Source organism: Myodes glareolus, chromosome 14, assembly GCF_982192425.1.
Source record: "Myodes glareolus chromosome 14, mMyoGla1.1, whole genome shotgun sequence".
Classification (NCBI taxonomy): Eukaryota; Metazoa; Chordata; class Mammalia; order Rodentia; family Cricetidae; genus Myodes; species Myodes glareolus.
Window position 1 is genome coordinate 20,445,691 of NC_142039.1, and position 16,664 is coordinate 20,462,354.

Consider the following 16,664-nt stretch of genomic DNA (forward strand, 5'->3'; position numbering starts at 1 on the left):
TGAATTGTATATTAATTGTGCAAAGTGTGTGAGAGCTTGAGTTTGGTTCCCAGACCCTAACTAAGCAAAGAAATCTGTATTTTTGTTTTCTGTGTTGATTTGAGGATGATGTCATACAAGAAATTTGCCCAGGAAAATCAATGTAAATCAGTTGTTCCATTTTCAAACATTCTATAGTAGGAATTTCAACTACATGTTGTTGTTTTGTTTTAACTTTGAAGTTTGTATGTAAGAACACATGTCCACATTGTGTGTCAAAACATATAATCACATCTAGGTATGAATGAGCCTTGCAGTCTTAATGGCAAGCTACATTTGACTTTGAACTCTAGACATTTGTATGTTGTCTGTGTTTATTATTTGTGTTCTGTAAGCAGAGACTGCTTGTTTGTTCCCAGCCACCCAGACTTGAGTAATCACACAGAAACTATATTAGTTACAACACTGTTTGGCCTATTAGCTCAGGCTTCTTTTTGACTAACTCTTACATCTTAATTTAATGCATTTCTATATTCTATGTTTTGTTATGAGCCTGTGACTTACCAAGTAAGGAGCTGGCATCTGGCCCCTTCGGCCACTATGTGACGTCAATTCTGCCTACTCTCTCTCTATATATATATCTCTGTTTGGATTTCCCACCTGGCTTTACTCTACTAAGTCATTAGCCAAAACATCTTCTTTATTAATCAATGGCAATAAAACATATTCATGGCATACAGAGAGGAATTCCACATCATTTCTCCTTTTCTGTCTAATTAAAAAGTAAGGTTTCAACATCCAAAACTCTAGAATTAACAGGGATATCTAGTACCTGGACAGTCACTGGAGTGGGAGAATTGTCTGTATTCTATCAATCATATTTTAATAAAATGCTGATTGGCCAGGCAGGCAGTATATGCAGGAAAGCCAGACAGGAAGTAGGGGTGGAGCAAAGAGACTGGGAGTATTCTGGGAAGCAGGAAGCTCCCTCCGCTATTCCTGCCCAGACCACCGAAGAGGCAACATGTGAGCTGCCACACTGAGAAAGGTACTGAGCCGTGTGGCTAACGTAGATAAGGATAATGGGGTAACAAAAATTATAAGAGCTAATAAGTAGCCTGACCTAATGGGCCAATCAGTTTATAATCTTATGGAGTCTTGTGAGTGATTTTCTTTGGAACGTGCCAGCTGTGGGGTACCAGGTGGGACAGATACCCCAACAATCCGGCCCCTCATGTTACAAGTCACTAATGATCTATACCATTGAAGCATCTATCTTCAGCCTAAAGGCCCATAGAATCCAGCAGACTTTTCAGTGAAGTAGGAAATTTGAAGATCTCTTTTGCCTTGTAATGGTGAAGTTTATCAGTTGCTTTCTTCTGCATCCGGCAGAATGTGTGACAGGTTTTTTTCATGAAGCAGGGATCATGAAGGGCTGTCTCACCTTCTTTTGTCAAGTTCAGCAGTGGGTCATGCATGCCCAGTTCATATAGCATACCATAAAGCAATCCAGGCAAGAGCAGTTTCTTGCCCAAATGACTAGCAAGCTTCATAAGGAGCTTCTTTGATGTCCATCATCTTCTTGAAATAATTGGTGCTACCAAAAGCAGACATGTCTCACTAATGAGATAAGACTAAGTTCTTAAAACCTTTTTAATGTCATGTTCTATAAATCTTTGAAAGATTTGAAGAATACAGAAATACGCATACACAATATAACAAAATCAACCTTAAATATGTATTAATAGATAAGATCTATACCAATGCAAATCATTCATCTCTATATCAATATTCTAAAATAAATTGCATTTACTTGTGTGCTTCTAAATTTTAGTTTAATAGAAGGGTGCATCAAACATCTACCAGATACTTCTCTCCTCCATTAGAAAGAATTGCAGAAAGAAGAATAGCTTAGTTCTCTGCTAAATGGTGAGAATCAGGGAGAGAAATGAGGGACAGGTAGCATTGATCAGATAATCTGGGCTATGCCTATGACTAGAACTTTAATCTGGGCTATTTGTAACCCGTTTTTCTGCATTATGATTCCTTAAGCATGTGGGGTTTTTTTGATGCCTTTTTGTTCTAGTCAGAAATAAAGATAATGCAAAATTAATGCCTTCCCTAATTTCTACAGGATCTGTTAAGGCCCATCCCCCAGAGCATGTTCTTTAGTAGAAACCCTTAACATTCCTTAACTTATAAATATCTCTTCCTGTTCATTGTCTCTAACCTTACCTAACATTTCACTCTGAGCTGTTATTTCTTGGAATTCAAATGTTTCTTCTCTTAATGGTAACACCATTCACTAGGTTTAATGTATACCCTACTCTGTTACTTCCTTTTTAAACTTTATTATGTCTACAAAGACTCTATCTACAAATAAAAGATATTTATAAGTTCTGGATACATTAAAATTGAGAGGAGAAATATGTAACCCAGCTCGTAACTAGTGATCTTTTTTTCTGTAATGCTCATAACAGCAAATGTTCCATTGTTTTTAAGTCCACAGACTCCAAATTCTACAACTGTCACACAAACCAACCATGTAAAACACACTGCCCTTCTCCTGTACAGCACCACACTTGTCTTTCACTCCCTTCCTATTTAATCTTGAGAATGCCCCATGTATTGTGCACGAACAAATTATGGCTCCTAATCAGCAAGAAAGTTACCGTTTACCTCTGTTTCTGACATGATTTCATTTTGTAAAGTTCTAATGAGAGGAAATCAAGTTGATTGGTTCAAGAGCTAACAATGAAAAGCATGCTTTTTTTCCCCCACATTCCTGCAATTCTTGATTTCTGTGCAAGGCAAAGCTCCATCTAACATTACAATAGCTTTAGCTAGGGAGAAGCTCTTGTTGCAAAGCAGCGTTCTTCCATAATTACTGCTCATATTTTTAGTGTTCGAGGTCAACTGCTTCCTAGCTGATGTCCATAGCCTTACTTGGACTTCATGCTTCCATTTTCCATGATAGGATCAAAAAATGTTGCTAAAGCAATTTAGTCTTAAGCATATTTAGTCACAAACAGAAGTTTTTGGTTAAATAAACATTCTTTTAATTTTTGATTGTGTCATTGTGTCTATGTCAACTTTATCAACATTTAACTCTAGAAAAATCTGACAATGTTTTAAGGTAAATGATAGCATGGCACATTTTTCCCTAGTTCACTTTTCTAAATATCTATTATTAATTCACAAAGTATTTTCTTGAGGACTGTAAAGACTCACCAAGGGCCCATGCACACACATGCAGGCACATGCTCACACACACTCACATGCTTACACAGGCACACACACACATCTACATATACATGCACATACGCATACAAGAATACACAAACTCATATGCATATGCACTCACACATATGTGAAAACACATGCACAGCCACATTCACACACACTCACATATAAACTAACTTACATGCACTAACACATGCACACACACAGGCATGCACACACATATTCATACACACAGACTGCACACACCCACATATATACCCATATGCACACACACACATGCATAAGCTCCCACATTCATAGTCACATACATGCACACATACACACAAACAACACCTGTCATTTCTCTGTTACACTTCTATTTGAAGCACCATATTGTTGGTTAACCCTCCTACAACCTCTCCTGTTCTTCCAAAGTCTGTGGTACTTCCATAAACTCAGAATACCATCATCTCTGAAACTTTTGACCTTCATATTGAATACATAATTTTACATCATGGAGTTTCCTGAGTCACATCCTGAGTCATTAAGAAAGGATGTAAAGGATCCCCTGTGACCTCAGATGAACTCTGAACCATAGGTTGCATGCAGCTGCACACAGTGAATCAAGAGCGAACCAAGCAAGTGGGCCAAAATGGACCTCAGAGGCTCTGTGAGACATGGTGACTTCACAGAGCAGACTAAATACAGTTCCCTAAAATACAGATGGCAACCGCAAGGATAGACAAAGAAGTAAGGACATGGCTGGCACCAATTGGAAAAAGAGATGGGTAGACATCAATGCAAAAATCCATTCAACAACCTAAAAAGCAACATGGTAATGCCAGAATCCAGTGATCATACAACAGGGAGACCTGATCATTATAACCCAGAAGTAGAAGAAAATAATCTTAAGTATAATTTTATGAAGGTGATAAAGACCCTGAGACAGGAAATGAAAATTTTCCTTAAAGAAACAGAAGACAAACAAAATTTGAAAGAAATCAATAAATTTCTTGAAAAAACTCAAGAAAACCAAGAAAAAGAAAACAAACAGGTGAAGAAAAAGTTCGAGACTTGAAACCTGAAATAGAAACAATAAAAGAACACAAATCGAGGGAAAAATGGAAAATCTGGGTAAAAGAAAAGAAACTACCAATGCAAGCATAATCAACAGAATACAAGAGATGGAAGAGAGAATCTCAAATGTTGAAGACACTATAGAGGAAATAGATTCATTGGTCAAAGAAAACATTAACTTCAACAAATTTTTAACACAAAACATTTAGGAAATTTGGGACACCATGAAAAGACCAAATCTAAGAATAATAAGAATAGATGGAGAAAAACTCTAGCTCAAAGGTTTAGAAAATATATTCAACAAAATCATAGAAGAAAACTTTCCAAACCTAAAGAAGGATATCACCATGAAGGGGCAGGAAGCTTATAGAACATCAAATAGATTGTACCAAAAAACGACATCCTCTTGTTATATAATAATCAAAACACAAACATACAGAATAAAGAAAGAATATTAAAAACTGCAAAGAAAAACGGTCAAGTAACATATAAAGATAGACATATCAGAATTACACCTACCTTCTTGATAGAAACCATGAAAGCCAGAAGGTCCTGGACAGATTGCAACAGACAATAAGAGATGATGAATGCAGGGCCAGACTCCTATAGTCAGCAAAGCTTTCAATGAGTATCAGTTAAAAAAAACAAGATATTCCATGACAGAACCAGATTTAAACAATACCTGTTCACAAATCCAGCCTTACAGAAAGTGCTAGAAGGAAAACTACAACCCAAGGAAGGTAACTGCACCCACAAAAATACAGGCAACAGACATCACACCAGCAAACCCGCCAAAAGGTAAACACACAAACACTACAACAAAAAAATAACCGGAATTAGCAATCACTGGTCATGAATATATCTTAATATCAATGGACTTAATTCACCTATAAAGAGACACAGGCTAACAGAATGGATATGAAAGCAGGATCCATCTTTCTGCTGTATATAAGAAAAACACCCCAATATCAAAGACAGACATTACCTCAGAGTAAAGGGAATAGATTTTTAAATCAAATGGACTGAAGGAAAAAGCAGGTGTAGCTATACTAATATCTTTAAAAATTTACTTCAAACTAAAATCAATCAGGAGAGATGGAGAAGAACATTTCATACTTATCACAGGAAAAATCCATCAAGATGAAGTCTCAATCCTGAACATTTATGCTCCAAATACAAGAGCACACACACACACACACACACACACATACACACACACACACACACACACATTATTAAAGCTTAAATTGCACATCAAATCCCACACACTAATGTAGGAAACTTTAACAACTCACTCTCTCTAATGGACAGGTCAAGGAAACAAAAACTTAACAAATAAATAAGAGAACTAACAGATGTCATGACTCAAATGGACTTAACTGACATCTATAGATCATTTCACTCAAACACAAAACAATATACCTGCTTCTCAGCACCTCATGGAACCTTGTCTAAAATTGATCACATATTCGGTATCAAAGCAAAACTTAAGAGACAAAGAAAAATGGAATAGCTCTCTGTATCTTAATGTATCACAATGGTTTATAGTTAGAATCTAACAACAATACTAATTGCAGAAAATCTACAAAATCATGGAAATTGAACAGTGCTCAACTGAATCACCCCTGGGTCAAGGAAGAAATAAGAAAGAAATTAAACACTTTTGAGAAATCAACAAAATGAAGGCACAATGTACCCAAACCTATGAGATACTGTGAAAGCAGTGCTAAGAGGAAAGTTCATAGCATTAAGTGCCTACATAAAGAAAGAGAAGGAATCTCACACTAGTGACTTAACAAAAGTTGAAGGCTAGAACAAAAGAAGCAGGCTCACCCAGAAGAAGTAGATCGATGTGGGATTTCCCTCTGTATGCTGTGAATACAATTGGTTAATTAATAAAGAAAACTTCCTTGACCTATAGATAGGCCAGAACAGGCAAGAAAAACTAAACTGAATGCTGAGAGGAAGAAGGCAGAGTCAGGGAGAAGCCATGTAGCCCAGCTGGAAGAGAGATGCTGAAACTTTAGATGGTAAGCCACAGCCATGTGGCAATACACAGATTAATGAAGATGGGTTAAATTAAGATGTAAGAGTTAACAAATAAGAAGCTAAAACTAATGGACCAAGCATTGCTTTAAATAATATAGTTTCTGTGTAATTATTTCAGGTCTGAACTGCTGTGTGGCTGGAAAACAAACAAGCAGCCTCCTATTGCAATAGCAGATGGCAGGAAATAATCAAATTAAGGACTAAAATCAATAAAATAGAAACAAAAAAAAATAATACAAAGAATCAGTGAAACAAAGAGCTGACTCTTTGAGAAAATCAACAAGATTGATAAACCCTTATCCAAACTAATCAAAAGGCAAAGAGAGAACATCCAAATTAGCAAAACCAGAAATGAAAAAAAAAGGGAAATAACAAACACTGAGGAAATCCAGAGAATCATTAGGTCATACTACAAAACCTATCTCCACAAAATTTGGAAAGTGTAAAGGAAATGAACAATTTTCTGGATGGGTACTGTGTGCCAAAATTAAACCAAGACCAGGTGAAAAGTTTAAATAGATCTATAACCTACAAAGAAATAGAACCTGTCTTCAAAAGCCTCCCAACCAAAAAAGCCCAGGGCCTGACGGTTTTAGCTCAGAATTCTACCAGAACTTCAAATAAGAGCTAATACCTATGCTCCTCAAACTGCTCCACATAATAGAAACATAAGGAACATTGCCAAACTCTTTCTACAAGGCCACAGTTACCCTGATACAGAAACCACATAAAGGCGCAACCAAGAAAGAGAATTAAAAACAGATCTCCCTCATGAACACTGATGCAGAAATACTTAATAAGATACTGGCAAATCGAATCCAAGAACACATTAAAAAAAATCATTCACTATTATCAAGTCAACTTCATTCCAGAGATGCAGGGATGGTTCAACATTAGAAAATCTATATATAAATAAAAATCAATGTATAAATAAAATCTATCACTATATACATAGAAATATACGATCATTTCATTATATGATGGAAAAAAAGCATTTGACAAAACCCAACATCTCTTCATGATAAAAGTCTTGGAGAAATCAGGGATACAAGGAACATATCTAAATATAATAAAAGCAATATACAGCAAGGCAACAGCCAACATCAAATTAAATGGAGATAAACTCAAAGCGATTCCACTAAAATCAAGTAAAAAAAAAAAAGCTGTCCACTCTCTCCATATCTATTCAACATAGTTCTTGAAGTTCTAGCTAGAGCAATAAGACAACAAAAGGAGATCAACAGGATACAAATTGGAAATAAAGAAGTCAAACTCCTGCTTTTCACAGATGATATGATAGTATACATAAGTGATCCCAATAATACTACCAGGGAACTCCTACCACTGATAAGCACCTTCAGTAATATGACAGGATACACGATTAACTAAAAAAAAAAAAATCAGTAGTCCTCCTCTTATATACAAATGATAAAAAAGCTGAGAAGGAAATCAGAGAAACATAACCTTTCAAAATAGCCATAAATAACATAAAATATCTTGGGTTAACATTAGCCAAACAAGTGAAATACCTGTTTGACAAGAACTTTAAGTCTTTAAAGAAAGAAATTGAAGAAGATATCAGAAAATGGAAAGATCTCTGATGCTCTTCGATAGGTAGGATCAATGTAATAAAAATGACAATCTTACCAAAAGCATTCACAGATTCAATACAATCCCCATCAAAATCCCAACACAATTCTTTACAGACCTTGAAAGTGCAATACTCTACTTCATATGAAAACATAAAAAACCCAAGATAGCCAAAACAATCCTGCACAATAAAGGAACTTCCAGAGGCATCATCATCCCTAACATTAAGCTCTATTAGAGACCTATAGTAATAAAAACAGTTTGTTATTGGCATAAAAACAAAAGATTGACCAATGGAATTGAATTTAAGACCTGGATATTAATTCATACACCTACGAACACCTGATTTTTGACAAAGAAGCTAAAATTATGCAATGGAAAAAAGAAAGCATTTTCAACAAATGGTGCTGGCATAACTGGATGTCAACATGCGGAAAAAAGAAAATAGATCCATATCTATCCCCATGCATAAAACTCAAGTCCAAATGATTAAAGTCCTCAATATAAATTCAGCCACGCTGAACCTGATAGAAGAGAAAGTAGATGTAACCTTCAATGTATGGGCACAGGAGACCACTTCCTAAATATAATCCCAGTAGTATGGCACTGAGAGCAACAATAAATAAATGGGCCCTTCTGAAATTGAGAAGCTTCTGTAAAGCAAAGAACACAGTTAATAAGACAAAATGGCAGCCTACTGAATGGAAAAAGATCTTCACCAACCCCACATGAGATGGAGGACTGATCTCCAAAATATATAAAGAATTCAAGAAATTAAACGTCAAAATGTCACATAATCCAATTAAAAAATGACGTACAGATCTAAACAGAGAATTTTCAACAGAAAAATTTCAAATGGCTGAAAGACACTTAAGGAAATGTACCTCATCCTTAGCCATCAGGGAAATGGAAATCAAAATGACTCTGAGATACCATCTTACACCTGTTACAATGGCTAAGATAAAAAACACCAAGGACAGCTTATGCTGGAAAGGATGCAGAGTAAGAACACATCTTCATTGCTGGCTTGAGTGCCAACTTGTATAACCACTCTGGAATTCAGTATGGCAGTTTCTCAGAAAACTGGGAATCACCCTAACTCAGGACCCAGTAATACCACTCTTGGGAATGTACCTAAAGGATGTTCAACCATACTACAAGGACATTCGTTCAACAATGTTTATAGGAGCATTATTGTCATAGCCAGAACCTGGAAACAACCTAGATGCTTCTCAACCAAAGAATAGATAAAGAAAATATGATACATTTTACAATGAATTACTATTCAGTGGTTAAAAAAAGACATCTTGAAATTGGCACACAAATGGATGGAACTAGAAGAAACCATTCTGAGTGAGGTAACCCATACCTAGAAAGATGAACATGGTATGTACCCACTCATAGGTAAATACTAGCTGTAAAGCAGTCCCCAACTCCAGAGAAGCTAAGTAGCAAGGAGAGCCCTAAGTGAAACATACATAGATCTTACTGGGAAAGAGAAATAGACAAGATCTTTTGGGAAAATTGAGAGCATTGGGGTGGGGGGATAAGAGAAGGCAGAAGGGGACGAGGAAAGGAGAAAGGGAAGGTGGAAGAAAGCTAGAAGGAATGAGATGGTCGAGATGGGGAAAGGACAGAGACAGAGAACAAGAAAAGAAATAATTTGGTTGAGGGAGCCATTATAGGACTAGCAAGAAACCTAGCACTAGAGAAATCCCCAGTATTCCACAAAGATGACTCCAGTTAAGACTCTAAGCAATAGTAGAGAGGGTCCCTGAACAGGCCTCTCCCTGAACTCAAATTGATGACTATCTTAAATGTCATCATAGGCCCTACATTCATCAACTTATGGAAGCAGATGCAGAGAAACACCATGGAGCATTTGGGCTGAACTTCCAAAGTCCAGTCAAAAAGAGGGAGGAGTTTGAATACAAGCAAAGAGGTCAAGACCATGATGGGGATACCCACGGAAACAGTTTACCTGAGGTTTCCAACTCTGGCCTGACATAGAGGAAACCAGTATAGTACCAAACTAGACTCTCTGAATGTGAGTGACAGTTGTATGACTGGGGCTGACTGTTTTACTGGCAGTGAGACCAGAATTTATCCTTACTGCTTGTTCTGGCTTTTTGAAACCCATTCTCTTTGTATGTATACCTTGCTCAGTCTAGATATAGTAGGGAGGGCCTTGTAACCACCTCAAAGCAATTCGCTAGACTTTGTTGACACCCCCACAGGAAGGCTTACCCTCACCTAGGAGTGGATGGGGGTGGGAGTTGAATATGGAGGGAGCAGGAGGTGGTGAGGGAGTGGGAAAGATGGGTTTGGCAAGTAAAATGAGAAAAGATAGTTAAAAAAATAAGTTAGTAAAAAGAAACGGTGTGCAGGAAGTCAATGCATGTTCTCACCTGTAAAGGATGCTATCAGGTCTTGGATACAGTTTGTTAATAGAACATTGGCTTCTGACATCACTGCAATGCTCTAGGTTCATTCCTCAGTGCCACGAAAAGCAGAGCTAGATGAGGAGGGAGAACATTGTCTATTCATATACAAATTGATAGCTTGGTCCTACAATAATTCCAAAATTAAAAATGTATTATGAACTTTAATGCAAAGGACTAAATTATTTAACTGCGAGTTTAAAATATTTTATTACGTTTTTTGTTTATTTAGTGTTTTGCTTGTGTAAGTTGTGGTGATGGTGGTGCTGGTGATGGTGTTGGTGGTGGCGCGTGTGCATATGTGCGCTCATGCGGAGATCAGAGAACAACCTTCACTGGAAGGTTTTCTCCTTCTTCCATGTATGCAAGTCAATCTTGGGGATTAAACTTGGGTTGTTAGGCTTGGCAGCATGTTAGCCTCTGAGCTACTTCTCATGTCCCAGCTTCTAATTTCAGGGATAGTTATTGATAGATCAATCTGAAATTCTTATTCCAACTTTATGGTATGTGATTTTTTTCCCCTTAACTTAGAAGCTTTTACATTTTCTTTCTTTTTATTGAAAATAAGTATTTTCACAGATACTATATTTTGGTAATGGTTTCCCCATCTTCTACTCTTTTCAGCTCCTCTTCACCTTGCCTCCCTCTGGCCCCACCTCCTTTCTGTCTTTCATTAAAAACAAACAGGCAATAATATAATATAAGCCAATGTTCTAGGGAATTTGGAATAAAAAGTAGCTGACCTGACTTTATGTGAATTACAATTATTTTTTCTTATCGAATTCTGTAAATATTATTGTTATAAGAAACCCATGTGTTTTTAAGCAATGACTGCAATTTTTTCCTCAGAAAAAATAGACTATACCCTATATAGTACACATAGAGGCAATTATGCATCAATTGAAAATAATGTAAAACTTAAAAACAAAACAAAATAAAACAAGAACAGACTTCTAAAGGAATAATAAAAACAATAAGATGAAGCAAAAACTATCATATTAGAGTTGAACAAGATGAAGAGAAGGAAAGAGTCCAAGAGAAGACACAAGAATCAAAGACCCACTCCTTCACACATTCAAGAGTCTCAAAAACCAAAAAACTGGAGGTCATAATGTGTACACAAAGACCTGGAATTCTGCATACTGCCCCAGTCTGTGAGTTTATATGAACTTTGAACATGGTGGTTTAGAAGGACTCCTTTGTTTAGTGTCCTCCATCCCCTCTGATTCTTATACTCTTCATTTGAACCCTCAAGGGAGATATTTGATGCCAATATCCCATTTAGGGCTGAGTGTTCCAAGGTCTCTCACTTTGCATAATGTCTGACTATAGGTCTCTGTATTTGCTCCCATCCTCTGCAGGACAAAGCTACTCTAAAATGGCTGAGCAAGGCACTGATTAATTAGTATAACATAATGCTGTTAGGAGTCATTACATCATTTTGGGTGTTTGTTAATACTGGTTATCACTCGTCTTATTATATAGACATGCTCTTCAGCTTTCTGAGTATTGAAAACAGAGGTATACAACCATTTCTTCTCTAAGCAGAGATCTGAAACATCTGTAAATATGTAAGATGTATATGTATGGATGACTATTTCATATTTGAGATATTTGTAATTATGTATGCCTATAATATTCCATTGAATACATTTCAGTTTGTTTTCTGGCAGAAATAATAGGGTATTAATGAATAAACAATAATAAAGGAAAAGTAAATTTTCTGGAAACTAAGCATCTCTTTAAGCAAAAGAAACAATGTTTACTTGAAGATTTTCATAAGTCATTTGCATTCTATGTTATTTTTATTCCTTTTTAATGATTCCAGCAATAGATTTATCCCAGGCTATAGGTTGTTTTTCCACTGCCTTGTAAAGGTGATGGGTCATGGAATTTATTTTAGCTCAAATCTGTTGACTGTGGAATGTGTGTCTATTTTTGGTTCTGTGGACCTGTGTCAGACTATATATCATGCCAATCTTTGACTCTTAGATAAGGATTTTAGATTTAATGTGCATCAAGCATGTTTCTAGCATTGCGTAAGTAATGCAAGCTATTTCAGTGTAGAAGAGTACATTGTAACATTTGTCAGCATGAAAATTTAAAAAAAAAAAGGAACTGTGGGTCTGTGAGATGACTCAAGGAATAAAGATATTCGCTGTGCAGACCTCATGGCAGGTGTTAGATTCTGGATCCCACTGGAAGGAAAGAACCTGCTCCCAAATGTGACCTCCACAAATGAACTGTGTCATGACCATGTCTGCGCTCTCTGTCTCTCTTTCACACACACACGCACACACACACACACACACACACACACACACACACACACACACACACACTGACAGTAACAATAAATAAAATTTTAAAAAAAGAGAAAGTAACTGCATGTACATCCCTAAGTAATAAATGAATGTGCCATGAAACTCCCTGTTCTTTCTCTAGCTTCCTTCAAATTTCACAGCTCTGTGGCTCCCCTGCATCTGCCCTGCATCTCCCCTGGCCAGGAATCTATGGGTAAGGAAATCAAAGACACGTGGTTGACACTGTGTCAGGAGGCATCGCCTCTCTTTTCCTACAGAAATGGCTCAGCAGCTAGAGTCACAATTAATGCTATTCAGTACTGTGAGGGCAAGTGGATCACTCCTGTCTGGCAAAGTCTGCTCTCTCTGAAAACTCTGCATTCTTATGCCTGGTTACCTCTTTTTAAGCTTTCCACTCTCTGGTTTCTTTTTCCATTCATCCTTTTAGCACGTTCATGCTTTTCCTAGGTAAGAAAGCAAATGTATGAACAATGCAGGGTGAGTGTGGAATGCAGGTAGGCCATGTTTCACGCAGGCTAGAGAGGGGTCACTGTGGTAAGACCCAAGAACATGACTCAAATATGAAATGACTCAGGAGAGTGTATTTATTTTTTCAATAATGATTAAATATGAAATTACATTGACAACACTCATGACATAAGGAATAAAAATATCATGCCTATATTTGAGGACAGAATTATTTTCTTCACAGGTAAATAAACAATTTGCATTTCAATTCCCATTTTTCTACTTTATATTAATTTGGTTCTCTTAATTTTCTTTCAAAACTAAGTTAGAAAGATTTAAAACTTGAACAATGAGTAAAAATCCATAGTTGGCTGTTATAGCCTTTAAATTATCACTAAGTATTTGTGTGTTAAAAAATAAGATTTGTTTAGTTGCAGTTACAAACTGCCTTACATTTTTAATTATTTCTTTTACTTTTGAAAATATAATATAATTACATCATTTCCTCCATTCCTTTCTTCCAAACTTATGCAATGTTTCACCTTGCTCTCTTTTAAATTCGTAGCTTTCTTCATTAATTGTTGTTATGCACATATATACATATATACTTCTAAATACATAAACACTAACTTCTTAGTCTGCATGTTTACAGTGTATATATTCTTGGGGCTGATTACTTGTTATTAAATAATCAGTGTGTATGCTCTTCCCTGAAAAGATATTTTTTAATTTTTTTACTCACTCAAAATTTCCACTTCCTCTCCTCCTCCCATTTCCCTCCCATTCTCCTCTCACCCTTCCTCCTACCCCTTCAGTCCTAAGAGTGGGCAGGGTGCCCTGCCCTGTGGGAAGTTCAACCCCCCCCCCACTCCATCCAGGCTTAGGAAGGTGTGCAACCAAACAGACTAGGCTCCAAAAAAGCCAGTACATACAGTAGAGACAAATCCCAGTGCCATTATCTTTGGCTTCTCAATCAGCCCCCATTGTCAGCCACATTCAGAGAGTCCAGTTTGATCACAAGCTCGTTCAGTCCCAGTCCAGCTGGCTTTCCTGAGCTTCCATTAGATCAGGCATACTGTCTCAGTGGGTGGACGCACCCCTCGCGGTCTTGACTTCCTTGCTCATCTTTCCCTCCTTCTGTTCTTCAACTGGACCTTGGGAGCTCAGTCCAGTGCTCCCATGTGGGTCTCTGTCTTTATCTCCATCCATGCTGGACGAAGGTTTTATGGTGATATTAGAGATATTAATCAGTGTGACTATGGGACAAGGTCAGTCAGGCACCCTCTCCTCTACTGCCCAACGACCTAGCTGGAGACATCCCCATAGACACCTGGGAACCCCTTTAGAGCCAAGTCTCTTGCCAACCCTGAAATAGCTCCCTAATTAAGATATTTTCTTCCCTGCTTCCATATCCACCCTTCCTCCACTTCCACCATCCCACTCCCCCAAGCTCTCCCCAGCTCTCCCCTTCTCCCCCCCTCTCTCCCTCTCCCCTCCACTCCACCCCCATGCTCCCAACTATTGCCTGGCGATCTTGTGCTTCCAGTTTCCAGGCAGATCAATATATGTTTTCCTTTGGGTTCACCTTATTATTTAGTTTCTCTAGGATCATGAACTATAGGCTTAATGTCCTTTGTCTATGACTGGAATCCACTAATGAGTGAGTACAAATCATATTCATATTTTTGGGACTGGGTTATCTCACTTGCATGCAAAATTCAAGATGTCTTTTTTTTTTTTTAACCGTTGAGTAGTACTCTAATGTGTATATGTGCCACACTGAAAAAACTATTTTTTTCCACTTAGCTTTCTTTAGTTTCCTCTAGTTCTGTTTGTAGGGTTAGGCCTTGTGGGTTTTCCTCCATCTGCTTTAGCATGTCTGTTGTTGCTGTCCTCATTCTGCTCATGTTTAGGCAATCAAACTGTTGAATCATTACGGGTGTAGTTTCTGCTGTTCCTAGAAGACACATCTCCCAGCAAATTCCCTTATCCTCCAACTATGACAATCTTTCTGTGTCTGTCTCTCAACGACTCTGGAGCCTTAGGTATGGAAGTTGTTTTGTAGACAGATCTTTTGGGATAGAGCTCCACAAATGTTCATTTTGATTGGTTGTAGTTTTCTGTAAGGGTCTCCCACTGCTGCAAAGAAAGTTTCCTTATGAGGCATGAGAACTACACTTGTCTGCGGATATAAGGATACATGTTTGTAGAGTACAGTTAGAGAGAATGCTCTTTTAGTTAAATGACAGTGTAGGTTCTCTTTCACAATCCACGACTTCACTAAATCTCAAAATGTTTTTATATGTGTGCACAAGGAGAAAAATTACTTACAGTGTTTTTTAACAGTGCAACATTTAATGTATTTAATCTGAATAGGTGATAAAATTTTTCCATATGCCATATTGTATGTAGTATTTTAGGACTCTACTGTGTCTAGAGAATTATATTCATGTACATGTAATTACATATATGTAATGCATATAAAATGTATATTGTAAGAAAGAATTTACTGCACTCCCCTAGAAAATATAATAATTATGAATTTTATAATTCTCTTGGAAACTTTCTTCATAAGTTTTGAGTATCTGTTACTTTTCACAAGACATGTACAATACGTTCATAGAGATACACCTTCCCCCAGCAAAAACATACATGTATAGAGAGACACCTTCCACCAGTAAAAACATACATCCATAGAGAGACACCTTCCACCCAGTGTACTTTCTTTAATCAAATATCAACTTTTGAAACATCAAAAGTTCAAATACTTCCTTTTACATTCAATTTGATGTGTTAAATAAGTGGTTTAAAAACAGATGAAATTAATTTTCACATAAATTTATATTCATGAAAATTTTGAAAGACCTTTTAAGAAAATGTTCAAGTTTAATTTTACACAAATAACTTTGTTTATCTAATTACAATCTGTTCTCGAGCATAATAAGTGATTTTGACCTGGAATCATATGTAAAAAATAGCTTTGAAATGCTTGAACATTTCTGTACATCAAAACTATTACATGATTTTCTGTAGAGTCTGTAATGTGATTAGTCACATTACGTTAGCTCATGGTGTGATGAAAGTTAGAGATATGAAATTCACACCAGTGAAAATTAAAATGCACTGTTTCCAATTACTATACAGTTCAGACTGATATAAAACTATTAGCTATTGCTTGAGTCATTCATGGCTTTTCTTATATGTATGTCAGATGTGAGAGACACTCTTTGTGGAACCCTTTGCTAAATATGACCGATTCAGCTTTGGCCATTCATCAGTTAAAGTGCTAAGGTGTGCAAGGGATATGTTACTACCCAAGGCAAAGTCACACACTGAGTTTATCACTACAGTCAGGAACATTCATGCTTGTGTAGCTTTCCCTGGCTTCTTCTATTTGAGGTCAATGTTAACATACTGAAAATTCATAACTAGTATGTTTATTCTCTTAATATTCAAGATCTGTATTTATGGCTTTTTTGTTAAGTCATGTTTTAGTTCAATTTTATGTGTATGATGTGTTTCACTGTATGTTTAT